The sequence below is a fragment of the Emys orbicularis genome, chromosome 10 (assembly GCF_028017835.1).
Source record: "Emys orbicularis isolate rEmyOrb1 chromosome 10, rEmyOrb1.hap1, whole genome shotgun sequence".
Lineage (NCBI taxonomy): Eukaryota > Metazoa > Chordata > Testudines > Emydidae > Emys > Emys orbicularis.
Genome location: NC_088692.1, coordinates 51,978,040 through 51,996,673, shown reverse-complemented (window position 1 = coordinate 51,996,673; position 18,634 = coordinate 51,978,040). Strand labels below are relative to the sequence as shown.

The window sequence follows — 18,634 nt, the reverse complement described above, 5'->3', positions numbered from 1 at the left end:
CACAAGAGCACAGGCCAGGGTTAGAGGGGCTGGCGAGCAGGGAGCTACCCATGGAGCTGGGCAACTGACTGCAGCATGTGCTGGGAGGGCTGTTATCCTGGAATAACAGCTAGAGTCTTTCCATCATCCCCTCACGCTCACGGGGATCTGAACTTACAGGGATTTCGATCATGGTTTCTAGTTCTGCTCCTGGGGGAGATATTGGTACCAACTGCTGAGACCGAACCAGGATCCAAAGTTCTCTGTGGATCCAGGGCTTTGATTCAGTCCCAGCTCTGGAACCAGGGCAGGATTCTCAGCTGGCGTAAATCAGCATTGCTCACTGCAGTCAGGAGGGCTCTGTCCCTCAGCCAGGCAGCTGTGTATTGTTTGCATAGAAATCCCAAACAGAAGGTTTTGGCCCAGAGAGGAGCTGGCTCAGGGCTGAGGGAGCTTTTCACCTTATAAAGTCATAAAAAACTCCGAGGCCCTGGAATGCTCCTTCCGATGACGCTGCCTCCGGCCGTACTGCTGTGAACCAAGGAATACACAGTGTCCCCTGTTCACGGGCCAGCCGGTGAGCTGTCAGGGCAGAGCTGGGCTTGGGAGAGTGCCCCACACGTAGGGCATGGGGACCCACCCTAACCCCTGCAGGGGATCTGAGCAGGCAGTAAAGCACAGCAATAGCAGCACACTCGTGGGCTGCCCTGATACAATGGATTGAAATCAGTAAAACCCCGAGTGTGGACGCAGCTATACTGATATAAAGGTGCCTTAAACTGGTACAGCACATTCCCCTGAACTCACAAGAGTGAGCTACACCAGCACGAGCACCTTTATATCCCCAAAACTGAATCCACAGGATGGAGATTGTGCCACTTTAACTGACCCAGCATAGTCAATTCGGTCCATTTTCTGTGTGTGTAGTTATGGCCTGTATGACACTCTGCTTTGTCAACAGCGGAGGAACCTCCAACAGGGGAAGAGACAATCCCCTGAGTCCCAGGCTTTTGCGGGAGCCATCCCATCCCCCCTGGAATTAAGGATGGAAATCGGAGATGTGAGAAAATGTACAAGAGCTAAGAGAAGAGGAGTGTTAAGGCACAGGACAGCGAGAGAGTGAAGGAGAGGGGTGAATGAGGGGAACAGGGGGAGAGAGAGAAAAAAATACAGGGAGAGAGAGAGGGAGAAGGGGTGCAGAGACTGGCAAGGGGAAAGATTGAAAGCCTGGGAAATTTCTGTAGGAGGAGAGACTGCGAAGACTGGGGCTGTTTAGTTCTGAGGGGAGATGAATGAGAGGGGAGAGAATAGAGCTATACGTTGTAATGGCTGGTCCCGGGAAGGCAAATGGGACCCCCTCCCAATATAAGGGACGGGGGGTGCTCAATAGCATCAAAAGGCAGCACATTTCAAACTCATCAGAGGAAATGTGGTTACCCTCGAGGCCCAGGCAGCCTGCGGAACTCCTTGTCATAAGATATGCTGGAGGCCAAGAGCTCGGCCAGGCTCAGACAAAGAGGGCGGAAAACGAGAACCTACAGAGTGGTATTGGACGGGGTATCAACAATGGTTTCGTAAGGGATAAAGACCCACCTGCTTCAGGGCACAGGCCACTTGCTAACAGACGCTTCCTCTAGGGGCCGGTCATGCCATCATGGCCCACTACAGGGGCTCTGGTACCTTCCTCTGCAGCAGTTGGTACCAGCCCCTGCTGGAGACAGGATACCGGGAGATACAGACCTGGGGTCCAATCCAGCCTGGCAATCTTTGTGTCCCTAAGAACAAGAGGGATGGAGTTAGCAGAGACTCCCATTCCTGAGGAAGCCTCGTGTAGGGTCCAATCCTGTGAGGTGTTGCCAAGAGGCCCCCCTTCCCTTTGAAATGGCAGGAGGAGCTCAGCACCTTGCAGGATTGGGCCCATAGCTATCAGCTCTTCTGGGAAGGAGGATGAGGGCTGTGTTGGAAGCAGGGTGGAAACCCTTGGGGGAGCCACGTAATACAATGGCTCTGGTGCTGCAGGTGTATGGGGCAGGTGGGATTATAGACACCAAAGGCATCCTCAGGGCGGGGCTTTGTGTATGCAACACGTGCGGTGCCCTCACGGCGCTGCTGCCTCTAGATAGACCCAGCCCCCAGAAGCTCTGGGGCAGGGAAATCCTTCAGGGGCTCCCTGCAGGGTTGCACTCAGAGGGGTTTGGACTGGGGCAGGCTCAGATAACCTGCTGCTCACTGAAGGCTCCAAGCCTCCATTCCATGCCTGCCTTAGGAGAGCCCAGCTGTGGAGCAGCCTTGGGTGCAGCCATGATGTGCTTGGTGGCCAGGACGAAAGACCAGACCTTAAGATCCCTAGAGGGTAAATCTCTCCCCAGGGAGCCCCACAGAGCTGGGCACTCAGACTCCCAAGGGTTTGGCCTCCCTGTGGCCGCCTGGAAAGGATTAATGTCACCTTGAGATCAAGAGGGAACTGGGTGGGTCCCCCGTCTCCCACCCCAACGGCTGCTTCAGGGGAACACGGGGCTCCTTGTCCCCAGCCACCTCCCCTCCTCTGAAAGGCAGCTCCAGTTTCTCCTTCCCTGGCAGGAAATAATGAGCAGCGTTGCTCCCAGCCGTGTTCCACAAACACCATCACAGACAAGCCAGGAGCTGTTCCCAGCAACAAGGAACCTTAACGCCTGGCATGTTTTTCCACCTTAAGAAAACTGTGAGGCGAGAGCAGGAAATGGCTGGGAACACACAACCCCTTTCAGGGAGGGCGCGCATGTGTGGTTTTCTTGGAACAAGCTCTAATGTTCTGTATACAATTGACGAGCTGGTCTCCCTCCCTGCACACATACGCACAAACACGCATACACCCGACTCTCTCCCACACACCTGCCCTCTCTCACTTTCTCTCACACACACACACCCCGTCTCAAAGACACACTGAGTAAGACTTCATTAGCACTACTCATCTTCTCAGTGCTTTACATGCTTTCACGAGTTAGGCCTCACTACAGCCCTGTTGGCAAGTTAAGTAGAGTTATCCCAATTTTACAAAGGGGGAAACCGAGACATGGAAGAGTTATAAATGACTTGCCCAGGGCCACAGAGGGAGTCAGTGTCAGAGATGGGATTAGAACTCAGGACTTCCAAGCCTAAATTACTGGAACACGTGCACACCTGCTCTCGCTCTATCACGCACATGCAAGTTTGCACACATACTCCTGCACATACATGCACACCTCTCCCAAAAACATGTACAAATCCCCTCTTTCACATACACATGCTCAAACCCACTTTCACATGGCACGTGCATTTTCACACACGTGCACACCCTCATCCCCACGCATCCATGCTACCTTCCCCACAGACAAATGCATACGTGCCCTATGATTTCCCATAATGTTCTCATTCTTTATCACTCGTACTGCAGTAGTGCTAACGGGCTCCAACCAGGATCGGGGCCTCCTTGTGCTAGGTGCGGTACACACATGCACATTCTCTCTCAAACAGGCTTCTCCTAGCAAAAGCAAACTAGGAACCATTATAGCATTGGCATTTGCCAGACTGGAGGCCAAGCTGAGTTTTAGCTATAGCCCACGATATTAAAAGATGATGAGTGGTTTGGGGTGCCCAACTTCAGATGCCTATTATTTAAGCTCAGTAGTAATGTGGACACGAGAACGAATGGATATAAACTGGCCGTGGGGAAGTTTAGGCTTGAAATTAGACGAAGGTTTCTAACCGTCAGAGGGGTGAAATTTTGGAACAGCCTTCCGAGGGAAACGGTGGGGGCGAAAGACCTCTCTGGCTTCAAGATTAGGCTTGATAAGTTTATGGAGGGAATGGTTTGATGGGATAACGTGATTTTAGTCAATTAGGCATTAACGTGCCATCGCGGGTAAAATGAGGGTCCGGCTGTAGAATCTTGCCTGTATGCTCGCGGTTCTGCTGATCGCCATATTTGGGGTCGGGAAGGAATTTTCCTCCAGGGTTGATTGGCAAAGGCCCTGGAGGTTTTTCGCCTTCCTCCGCAGCATAGGGCAGGAGTCGCAGGCTGGAAGATTCTGTTGTGGGTGGTTCAGCTTTTGTGGCCTGCATCATGCGGGAGGTCAGACTAGATGACCATATTGGTCCCTTCTGACCTTAAAGTCTATGAGTCTATGAGTCTATGAGCCTAAAAGAGGCCTGATTTTCCAGGGCCTTTCCACCATAAGAAAGGCACTCACAACACTGACACTCCTTTACCAAAACCCCCCCAACAAACCAACCCTGAAACAAATCAACCTTAAAAAACAGGAAAATAATACTTAACAAAAAAAACAAAACAAAACAAAAAAACCAAGATCCCTACCCCAAGCAGAGCTTTAACCCCAGAAAGGAAGAAGGAGCCAGAGAATCTATGCAGTCCATCAGACACTTTGCTACTGATTGTTTGTGGACAGAGCCCAGATGCTATGGTGATGGGCAGCGACATAAAACCCTAAAATAGAGAGAGTGGTTTGCAGAGTGATGGGTGCTCAGCACTTTCTGACAATTAGGCCCCTTTAAAGTGTCTTATGTTGGGCCACACACACAGTGAGACACCCAAAATCTCTGGCCACTTTTGAAAATCTTGGCCAGAGATTATGTGTCTCTCTGCTAGGCAGTGTCCAAAGAGTTCGTGCATAGAAACTTTCTGTTGGGACCCGCCTCCTTTCCCATTCCCTCCCTGGACCGGAGGGATTCCCTGAAGACAACATACCCGTAAATTGCAAACGCTCGGCTTTCTTGAGAAACACCTGCCCAGCCGTTCAGATTTCACACCGGCATCTTCCCCTGCCCACACTGAGCAAGGGAGGCTGACAGGGGAGGCTGCCAACATCTTGGTGCACATGGGTCAAACTGACGTGCAAAACTGCGCTTGGAGGAAATTCACAGCAGTGGGTAAAGATCACAGCAGATCTGACTCAAAACAAGGGAGAGGCAAAACCTTCCTGCCCTCGGGAGTTTTTCATCCCATCCAAGGAGGCCTCCTCCTGACCGCAGAAGTCCCATTGCCTGATGGTAGCAACGTGCCCTCTAGTGGGAAAGAAAATACCAAGCGGTTACATCAACCATAATTAAAAGAGGCAATCATTTCCCCGCTCCCTTCTGTTGTAAAGGAAGAACGAGGTTGCTGAGATGGGCTGGACACCAAGCTCAGTGTATAAGGATGGATATATTGGGATCCTCCTCCAAAGAACCTTTTCAACCCTGTCACGCTGCAAGCCCTCTCCCCTGCCACACCTTGGGCACTTTGTGAGGTCCCCTGCTACCTTCTGATGGGAACATGATCGGTCACAGCCTCTTAGTGCCTCTGGACATTAACATTCCATGCTCTGGTACTCCCGACTCAGGACACTCAGCATGCAGAGCACGCAACAGCATTCAAGGTTTGAGACTAGGACCCAGCTACGGAGGCCGACAACTTCTGGCCCTCCCAGCTTTAGCATGAGCCTTAGAAAGGCCTAGCATGTCACTTACCCAAACAGTTCTTAGTCTTCGGCTGCCTGCATATTCCTTGCCCTTCTGTATGGTCACGCCCCAAACCACTGAAGCATATACCAATATCAGAGCTGGGCAAACTGATCCATAACAAATCATCTATTCTGAATTCTGTCTCTTTTGTCTGTGATTTGCTCAGATATAATCACTATCTGAAAATATTCAGTGCATTATTCCTTTGCTCGCGCATTGGGAGCGCTGGATACTTTGAATTCAAGTTGGTTCGACTGGACACATGGCCTGGTCTCTGTACCCTGATTGGATGAATCTTTGAATCAGGTGTGAACACTAAATTACCTGCTCTGAATATGCTGCAATACTTGCTTGCCACTCACTGTTTCGGCACAACACTTCTGCCAATAAATGCATTTGCTAGAAGAGCTGCAAAGAGTGCATAAAAAACAGGTGTGGGCCCGGTCGAAGTGACTTCACTTCAAATGCAAGCCAATGTGAATGGCAGCTATTCTGCAGAATTCACCTCACTCAAACACAGCAATCCTCAAGTTGTCCCGTACCGTCACCTCTGGCTATAATAGAACGAAGTTTTGGGACCCTGCTCCCATACTACTGGGAATCCCCTGCCATCCAACCGTAAAAAAAGGGAAGGTAGTTGTAACCTCCTGAAATGTGTCCACAGCCCCCCTGTGGGGAACCCATGAGCCAGGTGCTAACATACCTATAGACACTCACAGTCATAGCCCCATTCAGGCTAACCCCCATGTATACACCTGCCCATCTGAACAGCACACACACAGCTTGACTGTCCATATAAATACCACGCACACATTGAAACACCCAGCCAAACGTCTCTTGTGTGTCCATGCAAACCCCTTCCCCTGCCTTCTGTCTCACAGTCTCTGAAAACAACTTGATGGGTTTTTTGAATGTGTGTATGTGTGTCCTGGCCCTAGAGTATCAGATAGGCGATTTTGGAGCTGTGAATGAAGTAATATGCCCCACAACACACATTCACACCCAGGCCAGGGCCACCAGGCCAGGGCTCGCGGGGCCCCTGCGGGGCCCGGGGCAAATTGCCCCACTTGCCCCCCCCCGGGAGGCCCTGCAGCAGCAACAAACTTGGCCCATTCACACCCAGTGTCATTCTCCTACACACTTACCTTCTCATATACACATCCAAACACACACACACACACATTTCCAAACAGACACGCTTTCTGACACACACAGTATATGCACTGTTATACAATGATGAACATCTAAACATACTCACTGGGTTACGTGCAGCCCTGGAGGAAAAAAGCACAACTCTATAGTAGATAAGGGGGCTGCATCTGCTTACAGCAGCATAGGGCCACCCGGAGGATTCAGGGGGCCTGGGGCAAAGCGGAGGAGCTGCGGCGCTTGTACTCACCTGGCGGCGGTCCGGGTCTTCAGCGGCATTTCGGTGGCAGGGGGCCCTTCAGTCACTCCGCGTCTTCGGCAGCACTGAAGGGACCCCCGCCGCCAAAATGCCGCCGAAGACCCGGACAGCCACCGGGCCAGGGCTCGCGGGGCCCCTGCGGGGCCCGGGGCAAATTGCCCCACTTGCCCCCCCCCCCGGGAGGCCCTGCAGCAGCAACAAACTTGGCCCATTCTAACACTACCTGGAGTTGCCTTCCTCTTCCCAGCCATGTGGTATGAATGCCATTTGGGCTGAAAGCCCAGTGGTTTGGATTCATGTAGGTCATGCCCACCAGCTGTAAGTGATTCAGGGTGGACTAAGCCCCCATTGGCAGCTACATGGTGAGTGTGAGGATGGATCTCTCTTTAATCTGCCAATCCCTCAGCCCCCAGGGTTGGGGCCGTCAGACACTGAATGCACAAGGAACGAGTCAGGGGGAGTTGGTGCCACACTCCCTAGAACACGGCACTAGCCTGATGAGGGATTCCTATGCCTGGGACTCAATGGTCCCCTTCCCTAGAGAAACCTCACCAGTTCAGTGAGCAGTCAGTATCCTTCCACAGAATCCATCGCCGACCTTCAAGGACCATCGCCAAGTGTTAGATGGAGGATTTAGTGCTCCAGCTCCGGAGAGTCACACTGAACATCACAGACCATTCCACAGGCCAGACCTGGTGCTTCTCCCCCTCTTAAGCACTTGAGAGGAGACAGATGTCTGCATGACCTCAGGAGACATCCTTCCACACACATCCTGTGATGTTCCAGATAGTCTTCTGAGGAATGAGATCAGATCTGCTCCAGTGTTACCTGTCACACCTGCCTTCTGATGGCTGAAGGATTGCAGATACTGTAAGCCTTACTCCTAGTGCTCGGCGGGGCCATGATCACAGCAGAAGGCTGCACGTCTGTTCTCCACCCTGCAGATTAGTGACTGAGTTGTCTCTCTCTAACTACCTAAGAATTGGTACAATAATCTGCTTCAGCTATAGACCGGAAGGAAATTCAGTCCCCATGTCCTTTCAGTGTGGAGTCCCTTCCTCAGCTCCCAACTAGAACCAACACTTGGAAGGATCACCCTCCCCAGGAGAGGGCACTGACTTCCACCTCCCTGTTCATTCATCCCAGGGTCTGCATGGCGTAACAGGACACCCTTGAGTCGCTGGAGGCCCAGAAAGCTCCAGCAAAAGAGAAGTCTCTTTCAGCTTGAGCCATGACCTTGGTGCCTTTGAGCCCACTGATCGCTGGTTCCGATGTGGGCCAGGTTGTGAACCTTCCGGGATGTTGAAAAATGTCCTTGCTGTTAGCAAAGGTGCGTGAGAGAGAAAGGAGAGTAAAGCAGAGGGGTAAAGAGATCAGGGGAGAAAGAAAAGCTGGGCAGGAGAAAGAGCGAGCGTGAGCCTCGGGCAACAAAGAGACCAGGAAAGGGGAGTGAGATGAGGCTTTGATGAGAGGGAATCAGAGATGGATGAGTCGTCACCATTAATAAAGAGCTTTCTGGGACTTCCCCTTGGACAGAGGCTGCAGAGCCAGCTGTAAGCAATTATAGCCTCCCTGATGTTCCAAGCTGACTTCTTCCATCTCCATCTAATCCCAGGCAGCTCTGCCTGCCCCCTTCTCCCCTTGACCTCCCACCCCCGCCTCCTTCCATCCTCACTCTCCAGTCATGCACACAGGAAGGGGCTGTCTGCTCGGTGCTCTGTGATTTCTGGCAGGCGCTTCTCAGTGAAGCTATTCTTCTCTGCTGCAGGCCCCTCTCCAGAGCACAGCAAAGAGTCCTCACTGTGGGGTCCAGCTCAGGGAGCGGGGCTCAGATGCATCGATCTCAGCTTGCCAGCGGGGCCAGACGCTGTGACGGTCTCTGTTCAGATGAGTCCCCAATAAGGCTGCTTGTGACTGAGCGCGGGAGAGGCCACTGGCAACATGTCGGGGCAACGTGCACAAAAATGCCTGACAGATGTGTACAAGAGTAGCCTCGTCGCTGGCAAGCCTCCTCATGGCAGGGCATGGCACAGCAGGCTCTCCTCATCTAGCGCCCCTGCCAACAGCCATGCCAGCCTTCTCATGGCACAGCCTCTGACCAGATCCATTATAGACCCCCCCCATCCAGGGTAACAGAGAGCCCAACAAATGAGAGTCCAATGACTTCACGCCGAGTCTTTGATCCAAATCCAGACTCCCTGGCCTGACCCTGGTCTCCAGGGTCATTGCACTTTTCTAAGTGGGCCTGGCCCACCCCTCTCCTCCAGGTGCCAGCCCAGGGACCCTGCAGTGAGCAGGCAAGGTCTGTCTAGTCACACCTCCCCCAGCTTCCTCCCTGGGCTTCTTCCTCCTTCAGCCCATCAGCAGCCCTTTCCCACAGCCCTTCCTGGGCCCAATGTGCACCGGTATTCTCCCCAGGCTGCACAGCCTCTTAGGTTCACCCTCCCCCAAGATCCCAAACACACACACACACACAAAATCCCAAATGAAGATACAAACTTAAACCACTGCTGCCCACCACAGGCAGGACCTATCCTCCCTCTTCAGATTCCCCGGGGCTCTGTTCCGCGGCTCAACGCCTCCCAGGGCTTTCTCCCTGGAGGGCCAGATCCTGCCCACTGCCGCAGCCTGCTCCACCCCGGTGGCTTCTCCCAGCTTCTTGCCGGAGTTCTCTACTGGGGGAGGTCCCCCAGGCCATTCCCCTGGGCTTCCTGCCTCCTTCTGCCCTGAAGCCCTTCCCCCAGGCCCACCCCAGCTGGCTCTCATCCTTAATTCCGCTGACCATGCCCTGTAGTTGCCACCAGATGCTCTACCTGAGCTTTCCAGCTCCCCTTAGCCCTTTCAGTGTCAGTGAGAGGGGGGTACACCCTATCACAAAGCAGTCACCCGATACGCTAACTGATGGAAGGTGCTGCCTTCGTAAGACGCTGCGTTTAATTCCCTCAGCAGACAAGGAGCTAAGCCAGGATAGCACTAAGGCTCCCCTCTCCCAGAGCAGGGCCTTCCTGGCTGCTGACGATTGGGTCTGGCTAAATCTCCCCCCTCAATAAAGGCCCCAAGCCTGGGCTGTCCCTTGCTGGCTCATGCCAGGGATCGGATAACGTTCCACCCTGCTGAAGCATCCCCAGGGCAGGGCATTCTCTGCTAGCCAGCTCCAAGTTAGGGAATTACATGAAGTCTCTGATTCCTTAAGCATCTTGAGGGGTGACTCATCTTGCGGGCGGGGGAGGGAAAGAGCCCATCCTGTTTTCTTGCCCTATTATAGGCGAGGCTGATGCCTCAGTGCCAGAGGTAGAGGGAGCTGCCATACACAAGACAAAGGAGGACCCAAGTGGAGAAGCCAGCCGGCCCCTGCACAAAGCGGCTTGGTTTAGCCACTAGAACAGCATCACTGCTTGGGACAGCAAGGGTGGGGAGCCCCTCAGCTGCATAAATACCTCTCCAAACACTGGCTATGCCCAGAATAGCGTGTTCTGAAGTAACGAAAGAGGAACCGGGGTGGGGAGTGACACCCAGTGCTTTCCAGACTCATCCATCGCTGACCTGGCCCATTGGCAGCGCTTCTGCTGGGTGCACACTGGCAGCCTGCTTCCTGCGGGAGCCCGGGGCAGCCCTGGATGGAGCACTCAGCCTCCGCTTGTTTGCATCTGCTCCGGGGCAGTAATCACACAGGGTGGGAGATCATGGAGAGGCTGGTCACAAAAAAAGAAACACAGAGCAGCAGCCTATAATCTACTGACTGCTGGCCAAGCGCTGGGAAACTGTGACTGTGGCCTCTCAGTGCACGCCTTTCTCTCGCATGGTCTCTGCTTCTGGCAAGGCAGGGGAAAGTCATTTCCTGAGGGACCTTTAGAGCTGGGAACAGGAGGTATTTTTAGCTCCGGGGCTGAGCACCCCAACCAAAGACGGTCACTGTGACCGCTGAGCCCCACAGCACAGCCCATCAGGACAGGAACACTGCGGCTATTATCTGTTCGGAAAGGAAGAGCGATGTGGCTGCGTTCAGTTCCAGGGACAAGCCATTCCCCGGGGGAGCTGGTGTGCATCGGACTGGTTCTGGAGGGGGAGAAGGGGCAGCAGGGCTGGAGCACCCAAAAGGGACACGGGACTGGAAATGGGCTTGGGGATCCCAGGAAACAGAAGAAATAGAGACAGGGAAGTGAGGAAGGATGGTCTGGGGGTAAGGGTGCTACCAGAAACCTGGGTTCAGTTCTCTGCTCTGCCATGGACTTTCCTCTGTGACCTCGGGCAGGTCCCTTAGACTCTCTGTGCCTCAGGTTCCCTTCTGTAGCAGGGGTAACAGCACTGCCTTGCCTCACAGGAGTGTCCTCAGGATAAAGACATTAACGCCTGGGAGGAGGAGCTCAGCTACTACAGCGATGGGACCAGATAAGTACCTTAGACAGGAAAGCAGCTTCACCCGTCACGTGCAACAGGCAGAAACTCCCACTTCTTCCCCCAGGTGTAAATCACCAGCTGATGAGAGCGACACCGCGACTGGATTAGCTGTGGGCTCAGGGCTTTTGAACACCCCAAAATTCAGATCAGAGGGGTTGATTTGTACCTATTGCTGGACCACGTTAGTTGCATTCTCTCAACCACCTTAGCGCCTGCACCACGGACACTTCTTACTTCTTTGTGCTGCAGCAGTGCCTGAGACCCCACGCAGAATAAGAGTGCCATGGGGCTGGATGCTGTACAGAGAACTTCAGACAAGACAGTCCCTGCCCCAAAGTACAGATGATCTTATTTATGAATGGCAAACCAGGCATTCAGCCAGGAGTGGCGGATCATATGGGGCTAATCATTCAAAGGAGGTGATTGTAGCAGCAAGCTAAACTAGGAGCTAGCTAAGAATAGCTGTGACTGGGAACTTCATGTCCCCCCAGCTCAGCATCTCCATCCCAATTACACTGGGTCTTTGAACAGGGAAAGTGTAATGGGAAAAAAACAGTGATCCAAATCCCAGAGCCCAGCTGGGGTTGGGACTCAGCGTAATGGTCTCATCCTAGACACTTCCCCACGCTGGAAAGCTGCTAGACATTAGCACAGTTGGCAGAGTGGGAGCCCAGGATCCGAGCTACAGAGATTCTGGAAATGAGGAGCGAGATGCTTTGGCGGAGCTGGGCAGGTGGCCAGTGGATTGACATGCACTGGCAGAACTGTGGGCGGGATCCAGGACTGGAATAGTCCAGGGGCCTGCATTTCAGAACAGACATACACTGGCAGAGCCGGGGGGAGGGGTGCCTAAGATGGGAAGAGCACAGGGGCCTGGAAGTCAGGAAGTCAGGACTGAAGTGCTTCGGCACAGTTCGATGGAGTCCCTGGGTTGGAAGAGCAGGCCAGGACTAAAGTGTATTAGCAGAGCAGTGTGGGGCCCCAAGACTGGAGCGGCAATTGTGCAGGTCAGGGTGGACGGCCATCTGTTGACGCTGGCCTGGAGTAGTAGGGCATGTTACGTGTCAAGAGTGAAGCAAAGTGGCAGGGGCTTGAGGGGAGTTTTACACAAAGCCTGGAATACTTGCATATGCAGTGCTAGGTGCCCACATTTTCACGTGCATTAAGAGAGAGGTTTTGAAAGGCACAAAAGGGCATCTGGACACCTACCCCCCACTGACTTTCAACCCCAGACCTTCCACAATCATGAGCCAGGCTGCCCTGGAAACAATCCCGAGATTGGCTTAGAAACCATGAGATTTTTAAAAATGAGAGCCACAAGGGGTTATGTTTTCAACTTCTCTGCAGCCATGAAGACTAGAAATCCGGGACAGGTTTTAAATGAAAGCTGAGAGTCTCATGTAATCACAGGACTCCAGGAGCTGGGGCTTTAAGAAAAACACCAGATATTGCAAGAGTTGGGAACAAGCTACCTTTTGTAGCTAAATATCCCCCCACAAACTCTTGATACTTTACAAAGAAATCCGAGATCACTCTGGAACATTTAGTGCAAACATTTTCTTTTTACCTGCGTCTTCAAATCACAGACACCCTCAGCTTTGTTTTAAACTAGACCACTAAGCTCAAGACAGCCTTTCCACCGCAACTCGACTGCCTCTGGATAGAGTCCCCATCCGGAGCCGGCTGCAGAGACGAGAAAGATAATAAAGCTGAAATAAAGCAGGGACACGAGGAGACAAACAACAATAATTCACAGTTTTATAGCGCTTTTCCTTGGGAAGAATCCCAAAGCACTTTGCAGGCTGTATGCAGGGCCATTCGCTCACCAAGGAAATGCAGATCTCTCTGGAGGCAGCTATCTTGCATCAGCACATTATACAACCTTTTTTTTGGCAGAGAAATTGAAGGACAACCTCTCTGGCAATTGCAGGGGGATTTAGGTGGGACAGAACATGCTCGATGCAGAGGTTACTGAGTGAGATTCTCTGGCCTGTGCTAGGAGGTCAGGCTAGATGATCAGAATGGTCCCTTCTGGCCTCACAAACTATGAATCTGATTACCAAGGCCAGGGTCAAACTCCCAACCCTATTTATTACTATTTGTATTACAGTGGGAGCTAGAGGCCCCAACCAAGATCTGAGCTACATGGCACTAGGCACCGTACAAACACATAGGTGTGTCTTCACTGCAGAGTTAGCTCAAGCTCTTACCTGGCTTTTAGCCCTATGCCCCCCTACCATCTGCACACAAATGCCTTTTAGCTGGGTTCATATGAGTTTGGAACCTGGGCTTACTCAGGTTAGAGCCCACGTTTCGCTTTAAGGGAGCTCTAGTCTAACCCACCTACTTTGCAGCATGGATACAGGATGTTAACTGGGTTACAGAACCCAGGTCCTGATATTCCTCCAGTACCTTCCCACAGTGCCCCAGGGGCCATGTTTTCCTGCCTTTCTATCTCATGCAGCACTAAGAACCAAGGGATATGCCCCCAGAAATCCCAACACCTCACCCAGGTTTACCACAGTCCCAGCGTGGATGCAGCTACACAGGTCTGACCTGAGTGTTCCCTTAGCACTGGGGATGCGATCTCACACCTGGGCTTGGCTAACCCAGGCGTCCATCCCCGGCTGAGCTCTGCAGTGAAGACACCCATAGGGAAAGACAGCCAAAGAGCTTACAGCTTAAATAGAGAAGTCAAAGGGTGGCAAGGGACACAGAAGTACAGAGAAGAGGGGGTCTGGGTACTCAGCAGGTCAGTATCAGAACGAAGAACAGAAGCCAGTCCAACAGCATATCCACTAGACCATGCTCCCTCTAGCCTAACCTATTAAAAGGTGTCATTAATCAGAAGCTCAGGGTTACCGCTCATTCAAAGACTGTGCTCTTCCATATGCAGAGCAGCCATTTACCATCAGTCTGGATGCCACTTCCTTCAGATGAAGGGAAGCAGGGAAACAAAAATTTAGGGAATTCTCTATGAGCCAGAGCACAGTGTGTTTCCTCTGAAACATGCTGCATTCAGCTCTGCTCACAAAATGGCAGCTGCCCCTGCAAGCAGGCCGATGCCATAGAAATGTAAAGGTGAGATAGAGAGCACAAAGTCATGCCCAATTAAGTACCTACGTACACATCTAGCAGTGCCTTGCCGGCTCGTGCCTCAGCCAGGCGCTGGTTCAGAGAGAAGAGTGCCTCCTAGTGAAACAGCCAACGCAGTAAAGAAAGGCAAATCTAGTTTTTAAAAAAGGCCAGAGGAGCAATGTTCAGAGGACAGTGACTTACAATGCCCTCGTGGCTAAAAGCACACCTCTTGTGATTCATCTGGGCCAGGCTTCCAAAATGACACATGTGTAACAGGCTTCCAAGGGCATGTGTAACAACCAGGAAATGAGCAAGGGCATGTGTAACAACCAGGAAATGAGCAAGCACTTCAGATGTGCTGGCAGCTGTGCCCAGCGCTAACTAGGAGGGCGAGTTTCAAACAAGCACAAGCGTGTACATGTTGCTTCTTCTGCTCAGCCAAAAGTGGGTGTAATATACATGTAATACATATGTAATTCTCAAAGGGACACCAATGGGCAGCTTCCGCTCTGCAGGTGAATGAAAACACTGTTTACGTGTCTAAATAACATCAGGGACGCCCCTAAGTTATTGAAGCCGTGAGGCTGTCCCTAAAGGTTGGGATTCAGAAGACCGTTTGAAAGCTCAGGTGGCAAACTCCTACATAGGAGAAAGTGATGGGTAGGAGTAGAGCAGCAAAGGAGCAAGGTTTAGCTAAAAAACAAACACAGGATTTTGAATCTATAAGAAAATATGTCAAAGAGGCAGGAGCCCTGGCTTTGCCTCTTCCAGGCAAGCCAGTGTAATTATCTGTAACCTTTCCAATGATGGGCTTATTTCAAACTGACAGGTTTCAGAGTAGCAGCCGTGTTAGTCTGTATCCTCAAAAATAACAGGAGTACTTGTGGCACCTTAGAGACTAACAAATTTATTAGAGCATAAGCTTTCGTGGGCTACAACCCTTCTTCGCATCCGAAGAAGTGGGTTGTAGCCCACGAAAGCTTATGCTCTAATAAATTTGTTAGTCTCTAAGGTGCCACAAGTACTCCTGTTATTTCAAACTGTCCCTTACAGATGCTGTTCTGCAGTCACCAAGTGCTGTGTTTGCTTTCCGTTTGCTCTGCAGGCTGTATTAGCAAATTTTACCTGCAGGGGATAAGCCTGGTTAATTTCCTGTCAGTTCTAGAAGCTGTCAGCTTCAGTCACTGAGATAACTGAGCTCAATCTCAAGTCAAGCCGGAAAGCTTCTGAGATCCTTAAAAACTGCAAACGCGTCATGTAGAATGTGATAGTTTGGACACAACGCTGAAATTCCTAAAATCAGAGACCTAAAGGCAGCTGATATTTAGGAGCTGTTTGAAGGCAAACAAGCTGCAAGGAGTGAGCTGGATTCTCCTCTCATATGTACCAGTGGTAAATCAGGAGTAAATCCACTGAAGACATGAGAGGCCTGGGCCTAAGCAGCATTCCACTGATGCAAAATGGCTCGAAACCCAGCAGACCCAGCCTCTAGACAATCTCTCCTGCATCGGCAGAACCTGGTGTAGTGGGGAGCTGTTATGGTGGCTCCTTTGCCACCCCGCCTCATGGCTGCCAGGATAAGGGGCATGGCCAGGGAGGAAGACATGGACAGGTCAGTGCCTCTGAAAATCGGACTACTTAAATACCTAAGTATGGGGTTAGATGCCTAATTTTAGGTAGTGCACATTTGAAAATGCTGGCTGTAGCATTCAAAGAAGCCAAGCCCTAAACCCTCTTATCCTCAAAGACTGTCCCCCAAGGTGCGCCATGCTATAGTTTGATCATAAACGGTTGTTGGGATTGGGCAGAGTCAAGTCTCTGTTCTGTATATGAAGGATAAGAGGCAAGATGTTGGTGTCTTTGGACACCAATGGGTGGGTGAACCAGCAAGGGTCTGTGATAGATGGGCAGTGTTTTGTGACAACAGCGATGGAGGATGGGAAAATGTAAGAAGATCTCTGATCTATACGTTGAAACTGGGCAGTGATACCGGGCAGAGTTAAGGTTGCTTCTGGAACATGCAAAGTTTTGTTTTAAACTTGTATATTTATTTAAGAGACTGCACAGATTGGGACTGTGTCTGTATATTTATCTACCATGCATACATATTCTATACATATATGCATATATATACTATACACATATACATATTATATATGCATATACATACACACATACCTCTCACCAATAATCTACAAAAGTAGACATCAGTGGCTGGGACATGTGCTGAGAATGGAAAAAGAACACTTACCAAATACCGCCCTTGAATGGAAGCCAGAAAACGCAAAAAGAAAGAGAGGAAGACCGCGAATGGCATGGAATCGAACAGTTCTGAACGACATCAAGCACCTCAACATGAAATGGGAAGATTTGGAGAGAAGGGCAGTTGACAGGCAAGGATGGCAAATGTGGGTAGCCCAATGTGCAGATAAGCATGGGATGGACTAAGTAATACACACACACACACACATATATACAAAAACTACATTAAAATGTTCTAAAACTTTGCAAAGTCAAGCACTCAAAAGTTTTAAAAGTTAGGAAATGCCAGAATTTGGGTTGCCTGAGCAACTTTAATTCTGCCCCCTTGGACATGTGCATTATGAGAGCATCTTTAACTACAGGAGCACATGCTTTTTTCTGATTGCTCCTAATTCTAGCATTTACAAACTTTGGAATGCTTGATTTTGTAATTTTAAATTCTTTGAATGTGCTTTTTTTGTATGGAAAATAGATAGCTGTACAGATATACATTGTGCACACACAGACATATAAAAGAATAAACTTCCCTATCACCGAAAAGAAGCCACTTTGGGGGTGAAATTCAGCAACTATTGAATGGTCCAAAGCAACAGCACGCAGTAGTGTACACCGAGAATAAAGAAGAATACAGTATCCAACTGCAACGGCAGAGGAAATTTTGGTAGAATATACATACCCTTTGCCTAAAACAAAGGGGAGAATAAGGTCAGCGGGCCAGATCCTCAGCTGGTGTACATCTAGGTCGTTTTATTAACTTCAATGGAGCTACACTGATTTACACCAGTTGAGGTTCCAGCTACTGAAGCCTTATGTCCGAAACTGAAATTTGGCCAGAACGCTGGGGCTCACACACCAGCTCTTGTGAAAAGATGACAGGAAAGATCTCACTCCAGCCCAATCTCATGCTAGCTGCACTCTGAGAAGAAACACAGCCTTCCTCGTCTTTACCACCCAGCTCTATGGCGTCCCATTGGAAAGGGACACCCAGGAAAGGGGAAAGGATTTGTCTGAAGCGCTTTCCTTCCTTTTTCCTGTGCTGCCGACGCCCAACAACTTGCAACACATTTCTGTGGAGCGAAGCATGTTCCTGTCAGAGCTGGGCAGCTCCTGAAGGTGACACCAACAGGGACCTCTGAGAGGCACAGAGGGAAGCTGCTTAAATAACACTGCCCTGGGCATATGCACTGCTGAACACCAGAAGAGTGAGAGGTTTTATAACGCTCTTCAGGAGAGCAGCGGGTAGCAAAAAGAGACAGTTTTGTGTTAGTCTGCTGACCTGCTTTCCCCACCTAGTGACAGTGAGGGGTATGTGCAGCTTCCTCCAGTTGTATTTGTGTTTGCTTTTCACGGGGTTTTTGAATGCTGCAGGGCGATGAAACAACACAGGGGCTGGAGAGGTTAGAGTATTTCAATTCCTGGCTAATGGAAATCCAGCAAGGAGATTAGATCTCCCATTAATTTAGCCCTGTGAGTGGTTCCTTGAGGTTAAAAACAAAAGATTGCTAAGAAAAAAATAAACCCGAATAGCGAAGACACTTGAGTTTTTGCAGACCCACCCTCCCTCCTGGAGTTTCCTATCAAAGCCAGAGCTCTGCACTGCCAAGTGAAAGAGCTGGCTTTAATCCCTAACTCCCCATCTCTCATCCTGGCCTGGCTGCAGCTGGCGTTATGGGGGCAAGACGCTCAGCCCCAGTTGTAATGCAGTTGTGCCAGAGGCCCCAGATGAGATCAGGGCCACAATGTGCTAGGCACCTTCGAGACTAGGTACTCTTGGGCCGTCCATGCCCCAAAGACCTTGCAGTCTAACAGCTAAGGCAGACGAAGGGTGGGAGGGGAAGCAAAGGCAGAAAGCGGTTAAGTGATTTGCCATCACCCAGCAGGGCAGTGGCAGAGCGGGGAATAAAATCCAGGTCTCCCGAGTCCCCGTCCAGTAGACCAAACGTCCACCCTTTTGACTGGAGAGTGTGCCGCATGTTGCTCACCAGCAACCTCTGGTGGACTGCCTAGGAACACAGCTGATGGTCTGCAAAG

General features: G+C 51.0%; 1 protein-coding gene across 1 annotated transcript in view; it reads left to right on the top strand.

Annotated features, from left to right (window-relative positions):
* The window catches only part of CSPG4 (chondroitin sulfate proteoglycan 4), a 75,319-nt gene that overhangs the window by 25,309 nt on the left and 31,376 nt on the right, over positions 1–18,634 (top strand). The window lies entirely within an intron of this gene.